General features: G+C 44.5%; 1 protein-coding gene across 2 annotated transcripts in view; it reads right to left on the reverse strand.

Annotated features, from left to right (window-relative positions):
• The window catches only part of inava (innate immunity activator), a 46,989-nt gene that overhangs the window by 32,601 nt on the left and 1,236 nt on the right, over positions 1–13,152 (reverse strand). The window contains exon 1 of one of the 2 annotated variants that reach the window (XM_033042530.1): positions 5,872–6,229. The exons of the other annotated variant lie outside the window; for it this stretch is intronic. The gene's annotated coding sequence lies outside the window, so the exon portion shown is untranslated. Of the gene's footprint in view, positions 1–5,871; positions 6,230–13,152 lie in introns of those variants that run through there. 2 annotated transcript variants of the gene reach the window in all.

Genomic DNA, 13,152 nt, shown 5'->3' on the forward strand with positions numbered 1-13,152 from the left:
GGAAGTACAGGATTTTGATGTGTGTGCTTTATCATCATTCCTTACAATGTTATGTACGACAGTGATCGCAACTTCTAATGCAGTGTGGATGGCCGTTGGCTCGCTAGAAGCTCATCCGCCCTTTGACAGTTTTTGTTTTTGGTCCTGTTGGGGGCCCACAGTCCCCTCCTCACCTGGCAAACCAGGTGGGGGAGATGGTTTAGTCGCCGACTATCCAACCATGGCGCAGGTAGCACGGGATTACATGGTAGCCGTGGCAGGGGGAACACGCGCTGACCTGACCTAAACTAAAAAACTAAACTCAATTAATCAAGAAATGTAAGATAGCGGGAGTAAGAATTTGTTTATTCGAATCAGTAATGATAGTTTAGTTTAGTTTAATTTAGAGGTACAGCGCGGAAACAGCCCCTTCGGTCCACCGAGTCCATGCCGACCAGCGATCACCCCGTACACTAACACCATCCTACACCCTAGGGACAATTTACAATTTTTTACTGAAGCCAATTAACCTACAAACCTGCATGTATTTGGAGTGTGGGAGGAAGCCGGGGCACCCTGAGAAAAACCATGCGGTCCCAGGGAGAAGGTACAAACTCCGTACAGGCCACACGCGTAGTCAGGATCGAACCCGAGTCCCTGACATTGTAAGGCAGCAACTCTACCGCTGTGCCACCATGCCGCCTTGTCTGTCTCCACCACAGGTATTTATTCTCTGTGCTACCGATCTGTCTTCTGTCAAATTGCAGGAAGGATTGAATTCCTAGAAGCATGTTATGGTGTGAGATCGTTCGACATATATAATTATAAGCAAAATCTGGCTGCCAATGTTTGTTATTGGTTGGAAATGACTACTATTGGAGTGCAAAATTGTATAAACTGAAACGCCTTTATTCTGAATGCACTTTAACATTTAAAAAACGTGCCCTTTCGGCATTGACAGTGGAGTCTGCAAACAAGAAGTGATGGGATGATTTAGGTTTAGGCTTATTATGAATCCAGGCCTTAAAATTAGTTGTACAGTTCTTATTAGTAGAGTATTTTTTTAAATCAATACAATCAGCTTGCTTATCCAAAGAACCATCTCTTTAATGTTTTGTAATTATTAACAACTACCTGCACATAATTTTTAGTTTAGAGATACAGAATGGAAACAGGCCCTTCGGCCCACTGAGTCCACACCAAACATCGTTCACACTTGTTCTATATTATCCCACTCTCTCATCACACAGGTCAGGTCGGGGGGAGTTCCCCCCGCCACGGGTGCCATGTAATCCCATGCTACCTGCTCCATGGTCAGATAGTCGTTGACTAAACCGTTTCCCCCACCTGTTTTGCCGGGGGGGGGGGAGGGCTGTGGAACCCCAGCAGGACCAAAAAGAAGACCTGCCAAAGGGCGGATGAGCTTCTAGCGAGCCAACGGCCATCCACACTTACTGTCGTACATAACAACGCCTGGCGGAAACCAGCACCACTGCCTTGCTAATGTTTTCAATGATTTAATAATAATCATTCACTCCCTACACACTCGGGGCAGTTTAGAGGACAATTAACATATAAACCCATGCATCTGTTGGATGTGAGAGAAAAAAGGAGCACCCAGAGGAAACCCTCGCGGTCACACGGAGAACGTGCAAACATCACACAGACAGCACCCGAGGTCAGGTTTGAATCTGGGTCTCTGGCGCTGTGAGGCAACAGCTCTACCCGCTGCGCCACTGTGCCGCCCTGTCCACCTGCTTGCACCTTCCCTGCCGCAGAAACGACCTCAACAACTAAAACGCAGTAAAATGTCTGCTCTGTTTACACACTGCCCTTTGATGTGTCTGTGGCAGAAATGCCTGTTGGTATTTGGACTTCTGTGAAACAATTAACATTAAGTGTCAGACACGTAAGCAACACTTACTGCCAGTGATAAGGACATGAATAATTTACCATATAAAGTGTAAACAGTGTAAACCTGATATTTTGAACATTCAAACAATCCCCTGCCCCCTCCCATCCTTGCTCCCCTTCCTTCATTATAAGCCCATTAACCAGTTCCACAGTTCGCAATGATGTATCTCTCTTGGGATCACACCGTCCCGAGCCAACAATCGGCTTATCAGGGAACCACTCTACCCGAGGTCATCTGTTGCCGACCCCGATTTGTCCTGGTCACTTATTGCTTCCAATTCACCCCTACCCCTTCCCCTACAATCAGTCTGAAGAAGGGTCCCAACCCGAAACGTCACCTATCCATTTTCTCCAGAGATGTTGCCTGATCCGCTGAGATACTCCAGCATTTTGTGTCTATCTTTGAGGCCCGATGTTTATTTGGTTAAGAAGCCTTTGCTAAAATTATTAATTCACAAACATTAACAAGATTTGTTATCAGTATTAGTGTGAGACAAGACCAGGCAACAATAGTCCTGTCTGCAGCACTTCATGAGAGTCATGCAGCACAGAAACAGGCCCTTCAGCCCATCTTGCCCATGCCGACCAACACACCCAATCTAACCTAGTCCCATTTGCCTGCGTTTGGCCCATATCCCTCGAAACCATTCCTATCCATGTACCTGTCCAAATATCATTTAAATGTGGTTATAGAACCTGCCTATCTGCCTCTTGATAGAAATACAAATCATGAAAAACAGGCCCTTCTACCCACTGAGTCCACACCGACCATCAATCCCTCTTTCACACTAGTTCCACGTTATCCCACTTTCTCACCCACTCCCTACACACCAGTGGCAATTTTGCAGAGGCCAATCAACCTACAAACCCGCACGTCTTTGGGTTGTGGGACGTTCCTGGAGCACTTGGAGGAAACCTGCGCGGTCACAGGGAGAACGTGCAAACTCCACACGCAGACATTACCCGAGGTCAGGATCGAACCCGGGTCTCTGGCACTGTGAGGCAGCAGCACTAGCAGGTGCTTCACAGTGTCACTCTCCTCTTGCAGCTCGTTCCATATACCTACCGCCCTCTGTTATAGTATAATTTTAGTTGCACTTTAAAAATACAATTATTTTTGTAAAAAGGGTAGAATAGTAGACCATCACTGGATAGAAGGATGAGGGGAAACTTATCTAATAGTGACAGTGCTTGGATAGGGTGGATGTGGAGAGGATGTTTCCAGTAATGGGAAAGTCTAGGACCAGAGGGCACAGCCTCAGAATAAAAGGCCATACCTTTAGAATGGAAATGAGGAGGAATTTCTTTAACCAGATTCATTGCCACAGAAGGCCATGGTGGCCATCAATGGGTATTTTTAAAGTTGAGATTTATAGATTCTTGGTTAGTAAGGGTGCCAAGGGTTATGGGAAGAAGGCAGGAGAATGGGGTTGAGAGGGAAAGATAGATCAGTCATGATTGAATGGGAGTGTAGGCTCGTTGGGCCGAATGGCCTAATTCTCCACCCATGACGTGAACTTATGAACCATGACCTTTCAGGTAGTTCAGTGCCAGCTGTTTCGTAACTACAGACACATCTGTCATGTCCACATGAACACTCCAAAATGTCCTGAAGTACAATTCTAAGAGAATGTACTCATTCTTTTGAGTCATTGTCTCATTTAATTGTCTAGTCAGTGACTTTAACTCCACAGTAATGCAGAAAGTAACCAACCAACACCCCCCCCCCCTGTCCCCACTCATTCTTCCCCTCCCTTGCCAGTTTGTAGATTAATTAGTTTCTGTAAATTGTTCCTAGTGTAGCGTAGAACTAGTGTACGCGATGATTGTTGGTCGGCACAGACTCAGTGGGCCAAAGGGCCTGTTTCAACACTGTGCCTCTAAACTAAAGTTATAATCTAGGTCATGAACAAATTAAGAAGTTATATTATTTACATAGGCACATGGAACAGCAGATATTGGAGGGCTGTAGATCACATTCAGGCTGTGTAGATTAGTCTAAGTTGCCATCATGTTTAGCGCTGACATTATGGACTGAAGGGCCTGTTCCTGTGCTGTCCTGTTCTGTGTTCTATGTATTTCTCTGAAGATGATGGATAGGGGTAACTTACATTTAGAAAGGAGATGAGGAGGAATTTCTTTAGTCAGAGGGTGGTGAATCAGTGGAATTCACTGCCAGACAGCAGTGGAGGCCAAGTCATTGGGTATTTTGAAACGGAGATTGATAGATTCACAATTAGTAAGGGTGTCAAGGGTTGTGGGGGGAAGGCAGAAGAATGGGGTCGAGAGGGAATGATAGGTCAGCCAAGATTGAATGGTGGAATACTCAATGGGCCGAATGGCCTAATTCTGCACCTATGACATGAACTGATGAACTCACCGTTCAACAGACAGGGAGATCCATTGAGGTGCTCAGTCAAGAGAACTGTTACTCTTAGATAGACGCAAAATGCTGGAGTAACTCAACAAGAATTAGGCAGCATCTCTGGAGAGAAGGTATAGGTGACGTTTTGGGTCAAGACCCTTCTTAAGACTTCAGACAGAGATGCTGTCTGACCCGATGAGTTATGCCCCTGTCCCATTTAGGAAACCTGAACAGAAACCTCTGTAGACTTTGCGCCCCACCCAAGGTTTCCGTGCGGTTCCCAGAGGTTGCAGGTGGTTGCCGGAGGTTGCAGGTAGTGGAAGCAGGTAGGGAGACTGACAAAAACCTCCGGGAACCGCACGGAAACCTTGGGTGGGGTGCAAAGTCTCCAGAGGTTTCCGTTCAGGTTTCCTAAGTGGGACAGGGGCATTACTCCAGTTTTTTGTGTCCATCTTTAGTTTAAACCAGCATCTGCAGTTCCTTCCTACACAAACTGGTACTCTTGATGAATAAGGATCCTTGTAAGCTTTTGGGTTAGTTTACACTGCCACTTTATGAACCATGTATGTTTAGGATTAAGAAACAATACTTATACAAACATGAACCACACCTGTGAAAATTCAAGACCTCATACCAAATTCCCAAGAAAGGAAACGGCTAGATTAAAATCAAGTGGACCAAGCTTAAAGACCTGAAACAGGCCAACCTGAAATTCAGAAGAAGGCTCCCCAACCCCGAAAAGTCACCTCTCCATGTCCCCCACAGATGCTGCCTGACCCACTGTGTTACTCCGGCACTTTGTGTCTATTTTTTTTTAAACTCAGCATCTGCAGATCCCTGCGTTTATTCTCTAAAATGTAATGGTCGTTCTAACATAACAGACCATTCCTTAAACAATGAAGGGAGACAAAAATGCTGGAGAAACTCAGCGGGTCAGGCAGCATCTGCATTTCGTTGTCTCTGTACTGTACACTGACAATGACAATTAAAGTTGAATCTGAATCTGAATCTGTGGAGCAAAGGAATAGGTGACGTTTCTCCAGCATTTTTGTCTACCTTTGATTTTTCCAGCATCTGCAGTTCCGCCTTAAACATTCCTTAAACAATTGTTGTTACGTTGTCCTACTTTCAAAGCACACATGTAAATAATTCTAATTTTTCCAAAGTTCACACGAAATCCACACCCTTATTGTCTGAAGGAGGGCCTCGACCCGAAACGTTACCCATTCCTTCTCTCCAGAGATGCTGTCTGTCCCGCTGAGTTACTCCAGCTTTTTGTATCTATCTTCGGTTTAAACCAGCATCTGCAGTTCCTCATTACACACCCTTAATCTTAAATCTTGTCACTTCTTTGCCACAAATCAGATTTATTTAATTCTCAGTTTTATTCTGACCTTTTGCTATTGTTTTAACACAGCCCTTAAAACATGAGAATACTTACTGACTGCTGATCTTTCAAGCTGTAAAATGTCCAGAGTTATGTTATCAGCTTCAGGCTGAAGCACTGAGTTGAACTGGCAGAGACATAAGTACACCCTGAAGGTGTGCCCGATTTGTGAAGGCAAACAGTCTGTAGAAGCCAAAGTGAAGAGTAATAAGATAAATAGACTTACCTGCTGTTGGAAACCGTGCCCTTAACAAAAAAATCTTCAAATAATGGAAAGAAAAGGAAAAGAAAACTAGACAATTTCTTTTTTCTCTTTGAAGAGTAGTTCTGTATTAATCCGTGGCAAATAAACAATTGAGGAGTTCTAATTCCCTGCCCCTCGTATGTACGCTTTTGAAAGTCAGTAACCTGTTTCAACTTGAGTAGGGGGGGGAGGAGCAAAACGTAAAATGTTATCAGCACTAAATCATCCAACTAAAACTGCAGGATTAGGCAGTGAGATCAGCCAGTAATATCCGAGGACTTTGTCGTTCCTTTTCTTAGTGGAACAGCACAACTCCGACAAGCTCTTTATTGCAGTGTCTGCTGCATTTCACAAACACACCTTTAAAGGTATAAGGTAATCCAACCAATCAGTCCTGAACTCAGGTACTGTGTCATACATTCCGAACACATTTAAGTCTCTCTCCCACACAAACCAGCAAACTTGTGCAACTCCATGTAGTCATTGAACACTGCCAACTAGAAGACTATACTTTCTTTCATGTTTCTCTCTCCACAACAGGCTAATAGCTACTTTAGAGTTTATTTAATGAGTGTGGATTTATTTTCAGCTTCAGGTGAGCATCTACACACATGGCAGGCGGTGGCAAAGCTACACTCCCTCAACCAGACGGCTAAGAAGCATCAGACATTGAGAGAAAGACCTGGTGTGTGATTCACTGAATGACAATGAGCAACGCTGTGACGTTATTGCAAAAGCAAATAGTATTAAATGACAGGAGAGTTAAATATTATATACGGTAATATTTTTAACCTACGACGATAAGGGCAAAGATAGACACAAAGTGCTGGAGTAGCTCAGCGGGGTCAGGCAGCATCTCTGGAGAACATGGATGGGTAACGTTTCTGATAGAGAGCATTCTTCAGACTCATTTATCTCCAGAGGTTCTGAGATCAGAGATAGGCCTGGAGATAATAGCCTGGTGCTCATCTGTGGGGTCATGGTCAAGGGGTAGGTAAGAGGAGGTGTCTGAGAGTTGGCGTCTGGCCTCAGCGCAGTAGAGGTCAGCCCGCAACACTACAATGGCACCTCTCTTGTCGGCGGGTTTGATAATAATGTCGGGATTGTTGCGTAGTGAGCAGAGGGCTTGGCATTTAGAGGAGGTGAGATTAGAGTAAATCCTGGGAGTAGAAAGGTCAAGAAGGTTGATGTCTTGCCAGTAGTTAAGTGATAAAAAGCTCCAGAGAAGATTGATGGCCGTCTGGGGGAGAAGACCACGATAAGGGCAATCCTTGAGGTCTGATGCTGCCTGACCCGCAATTACCCCAGCATTTTATATCTGTCTCTAGTCAGAAGGAGAGATTGGACAAACTTGCATTGTTTTATCGGAGACGGCAAGGGAACTAACAGATGTTTATAAAAATTATGCGGCGCATCAATAGGGTAGACAGTCAGAACCTTTCTCCTACAGTGGAAATGTCAAAGACTAGAGGGAATTGTCATAAGGTGAGAGGAGCAAAGTTAAAGGGGATGTGTGCAACAAGATTGTACAGAGTGTGGTGAAGGGCCTGTCCCACTTGGCCGTCATTTGCACGTCACGCAGATGCCGCGCAAAGATTTTGTACATCACAAAATCCTGGGACACCGCATGCGACCACGCGTCACTGCCTATGTCACCATGCGCGCATCACGTGCGTGTCACGATGGTAAATGATGCTGTGTAAATTACGCACAAATGACGGCCAAGTGGGACAGGCCCTTGAGTTCCTAAAACGTGCTGCCAGGGGTGGTGGTGGAGGCTGACATGATAGTGGCGATTAAGAGGCTTTTAGGATATGCAGGAAATGGAGAGGTATAGATCACTTACAGGCAGAGGAGATTAGTTTAACTTGGCATTATGTTTAGTGAGGACATTGTTGGCCAAAGAGCCTGTTCCTGCGCTATACTGTAGTATGTTTATGTTAAGTAAATTGAATAAAATTAATATTAATACAGCTTTTTAATACACCCTTTTAGACAATGCTTACATGACCTGTAATATAATCTCATTTAAAATCTTCTGCAACTTCTGCCTTATTCTAAAGCAATGAATGTTCGTTGTATTCTTGCCTATTTTACCAGATCGGATTGAAGAAGAGTCTGAAGAAGGGTCTCGACCGAAAAAGCTGCCTATCCATGTACTCTAGAGATGCTGCCTGACCCGCTGAGTTACTCCAGCACTTTGTGTCTTTCTTTGTAAACCAACATCTGCAGTTCCTTATTTTTCTCTCATTTTACCGTCAATTCTGTCGCTCTCTACATGTGTTTAAAGTATTCGCAGTGGTACAGTTGCTCGGGTTATAAATTGAATGTTGTATAATATTGATAAATGCTTGCACTAGACACTAGACTAGTGCGTAGTTAAGACCTACCGTCATCAGTAAAAATTGTTTTGTTTACAACTCTATCTCTTTATTTGCAAAAAAAGCAACAGACTTACAGACTCTTAGAGTCTCTTAGAGTCTTACAGAGTCTCACAGAGTCTTACAGACTCTCCAAATTGGTAGCATTCTTGTCTGTGAGTTTAAAGACTGGGAAATTTGAGAACAAAATTCCCAGCTAACTTCATTGTATTTCACTGTTGAAATGAGCTTCCAGATCTGAAACCTGTTTGTTCAGGTTAATGTAAAATATCCCAGGCAGTATTGCAGTGCAGAGATGATGGGGTCCTATCCCCATTGTCTTACGAAATAGACATCCTTAACTCAACATTATTGAAACAGATTATCTTTTCATTATCTCTTTGCTACCACATTGCAGATGACTCTATCTACACTTCACGCTGCCTCGGCAAAGCCACCAGCATAATCAACGACCAGTCTCACCCTGGACACTCCCTCTTCTCCCCTCTCCCAACCATCTACCTCATTGGAGACCCTCGGTTTATCTTTAATCTGACTTTACAGGACTTTATTTTACCCTAAACGTTATTCCCTTTATCCTGTATCTGTACATTGTGGGTGGCTTGATTGTAATCACGTATGGTCTTTTCGCTGCCTGGATAGCACGCCACAAAAAAACTTTCACTGTACCTCAGTACATGTGACAATAGTAAACTAAACTAAATAGGTAAAATGTAAAGGAAGGAATTGCAGATACTGGTTTACACCGAAGGTAGAGAGAAAATGCTGGAGTAACTCAGCGGGACAGATAGTATGTGGCAATAATTTCAGGGGGGCAGGAGCAGAAGGAATGAGTCTGCCATAGAACAAAAAGCTGCAGTAACTCAGCGGCTCTCGACTCGAAACGCCACCTGTTTCCTTTTCTCCAGAGGTGCGACCTGACCCGGTGAGTTACTCCAGCTTTTTGTGTCTATCTTCGGTTTAAAACCGCATCGGCCGTTCCTTCTTAAACACGAGTCTGCCAGGGCAGATCTGTTTCTGGATTTTGGGGAGAAGGTAGAACTGGGCCGTGCGGGGCTGGGGAAGGAAGATGGGTCTCGACCCGAAACATCACCTATTCCCTTTCTCCACAGATGCTGCCTGATCCACCGAGTTACTCCGGCATTTTGTGTCTCGAAACACAAATAGAGAAGATATTGTTTTCTCAACATCGAAAGAGATTAAATTGGCATTATCAGGTTGCCATTTGTAACATGCTGAGATGCCATGTTTCTGCAAATGCCTTTTCTCTTTAGCTGTGAAGTGCTTCTAGACAAGCGAAATGTGATGTGAAAGAAAATGCGTATTGGAGCAAGATTGTATGCAATCACCAGCCGATCAGACCAGGCTAAATGAGCACTGGGGAAGGGTGTGTCAGAAACTACAAGGAGTGCCTGCACACAAGCAACTGCAGATTTGTATGGGAAGGAAATGCTGCTGCTGGTTCACACTGAAAATACACAAAATACTGGAGTAACTCAGCAGGATAGGAAGCATCTCTGGATAAAAGGAATGGGTGATGTATCGGGTCGAGACCCTTATTCAGACCTGAATCTTCAGATTTAGTTTAGTTTAATTTAGAGATATAGCGTGGAAACAGGCACTTCGGCCCACTGAGTCCGTGCCGACAAAAGATCCCCTTACACTAACACAATCCTATACACACTTGGGACAATCATTTTACAACTTTACAAAGCCAGTTAACCTACAAACCTGTACATCTTTGGAGTGTGGGAGGAAACCGGAGCGACCAGAGAAAATCCCCCGCTGGTAACGGGGAGAACGCACAAACTCTGTACAGACAGCACCCGCAGTCAGGATCGAACCCGGGTCTCTGGCGCTGTGAGGCAGCGACTCTATCACTGCGCCACCGTGCCACATACTGATATCCTGAGGGAAAAATACACAAAATGCTGGAGTAACTCAGCAGGGCAGGCAGCATCTGTGGAGAAAAAGCCTGACCCGCTCAGTTACTCCAGCACTTTGTGTCCATCTTTGGTATAAACCAGCATCTGCAGTTCCTTGTTTCTACAAATGTTGGAGTATCTCAGCAGGTCAGATAACATCTCTGGAGAACATGGATAGGTGGGCTGGGTGTGGAGGGATGGGTGGAGAACGGAGTGCCTGTTTCTTTGCTGTTTCTCTGAACCTATAAAGTCTGCACTGCAGCCTGATAATCTGCACTAGTTATAACAGTGTGCTTCAGGTTTAACTTTATTTATTAACGCAAAATTGTGAAGTAAGTGATTTATTTATAAGAATCCAAACTGGAATGGTATATTATAAGATGGCTCACAATTAAGATGTAAAACACTGTATATATTTTGAACAGATAACTTTATAATTTGTTATTTGAAGAACCTAAAGTCAATTATTACCCCATTAGATCGCCATCAATCAATAAGCATCTGCCAAGTTAATAGAAGAAATTACAAACCAAAGTCTCTCACTGTCTCTCGGTACACGTGACAATGAAGCCCCTGTCCCACTTAGGCGATTTTTTTCCCGGCGACTACGGGAGACTAGGCTGTCGCCACATGGACGCAGGTGACACCTATATGGTCGTGAGTAGTCTCCTCAAATCGCCTAAAGAGTCGTAATGTTTTTCTGGTCGCCGCTGGATTTTGAAATGTTCAAAACTTTTTGGCAACTGTGGGCTTGACGTAGCTTGTCTTCTCCTGTCATAGGTGCTGTCGCCAGTTGTCACCAGGTTGACGCAGGTTGTCGCCAGGTTACGTTGGTTGTCGCCGGCTGCTGACTTTGGTAAATTCCATTGGCAACTACCTACGTCAACCTACGTCAACCGGCGACAGGTACCAGCGACTGAATTGTCTTCAGTTGTCGCCGACAGGGTCGTTGCTTGTCGTAGCTTGTCACGGGTGGACGTAGGTTGACTTTGGCTGTCGTAGGTTGTCGCCTGTGTGGTCGTAGGTTGTGGTAGGTGTGGTCGTAGGTGGACGTCCAAATGGGTCGCCGGTTGTCGGTAGCTTGTCGTAGACTAGGTGGTAGGTTGTCGGTAGCTTGTCGCAGACATTGTCGCAGGTTTTTCAGCGACCTGCTACGACTGTGACAGTCACGGCAGTCGCCGAAAATAATTGCCTAAGTGGGATCGGGCTTTGATAAACACTAAACCTGAACCTATTTCCCTAGTATAAGTAATATTTATTATGTAAGAAATTATATACTTAAACAGAATAAAAAGTACTGAACATTAGCAATATTAAGAAAGTCGTCTCTCTTCTTTTGTCTCCTGTTGATAGTTTAACTTTGAATATTCTGATACAACAGGTAACAACTTTAGTTTAGTTTAGTTTAGGTTAGAGGAAACAGGACCTTTGGCCCACTGAGTCCGCAATGACCAGTGATCCCCGCACAGTAACACTATCCTACACACACTCGGGACAATTTACACTTATACCAAGCCAATTAACCCACAAACCTGTACGTCTTTGGAGCGTAGGAGGAAACCGAAGATCTCGGAGAAAACCCACGTGGTCACGGGTAGAAAGTACAAATTCCGTACAGGCGGCACCTGTAGTCGGGATTGAACCCGGGTCTCTGGCGCTGCAAGCGCTGTAAGGCAGCAACTCTACCGCTGTGCCACCGTGCTGCCCTTCAAGAACAACTTTGTTCCAAATGCACCACTTATCTTTCTCGAAGGTCATGGGCTATAAGTGACCCAAGATAACCAACACAATCTGTATTTCAGTGAGTCGAGAGGACAAGACCCCTTTGTTCAGTATTGAAACAGAGAGATACAAGTAACTTTTCTGCAGCAACTCAAAGACGTGCACTACGTTACATGGAGAACTTTTACATAATACTGTAAATATTACTTATCCTAGGGAAATAGGTTCAGGTTTTTGGTTTGTAATTGTAATTGTAATTGTAAAAGGCTTTGTTTTGTAATTTCTTCTTTTAAGTTGGCAGATGCTTATTGATTGATGGCAATCTAATGGCTAGTAATTTACTTTAGGTGTTTAAGAAGGAACTGCAGATGCTGGAAAATCGAAGGTACACAAAAATGCTGGAGAAACTCAGCGGGTGCAGCAGCATCTATGGAGCGAAGGAAATAGGCAACGTTTCGGGACGAAACTTTGCTTATTTCCTTCGCTCCATAGATGCTGCTGCACCCGCTGAGTTTCTCCAGAATTTACTTTACGTTCCTTGAATAACAAATGATAAAGTTATCTGTCAATAATCGATAATCAAATAGATAGTGTGACCAACTCTGTTCAGGGCAGCACTGTGGTGCAGTGGTAAAGCTGCTGCCTTACAGCGCCAGGCACCTGGGTTCGATCCTGACTACCGGTGCTGACTGCACGGAGTTTGCACGATCTCCCTGTGACCGTGTGGTTTTTCCCACATTGCAAAGACGTACAGGTTCTTAGTTTAATTGGCTTTCTGTAAATTTATCCCTCGTGTGTAGGAGAGAACTCGTGAATGGGTGATCGCTGGTCGATGAAATTGGTAAATTAGAAGAAATACAGGAAAGATAAATGCGTTAGAACATTTTAGATTTTAGTTTTAGGGATGCAGTGTGGATACAGGCCCTACGGCCCACCGAGTCTGAGGTGACCAGCGATCACCCGTACACTAGTTCTATCCTACACACTAGGGATGACTTACTACAGGGGCCAATTAACCTACAAACCTGTACGTCGTTGGGATGAGGGAGGAAACCAGAGCACCCTGAGAAAACCCACGCGGTCACAAGGGGAACATACAAACTCCGTACAGATTGCACACGTAGTCAGGATCGTACCCAGGTCTCTGGAGCTGTGAGGCAGCAAGTCTACCGCTATGCCACTGTGCCACCCATATTTCAGAAAACAAGGTAGACAAAAGTGCTGGAGAAACTCAG

Source organism: Amblyraja radiata, chromosome 24, assembly GCF_010909765.2.
Source record: "Amblyraja radiata isolate CabotCenter1 chromosome 24, sAmbRad1.1.pri, whole genome shotgun sequence".
Lineage (NCBI taxonomy): Eukaryota > Metazoa > Chordata > Chondrichthyes > Rajiformes > Rajidae > Amblyraja > Amblyraja radiata.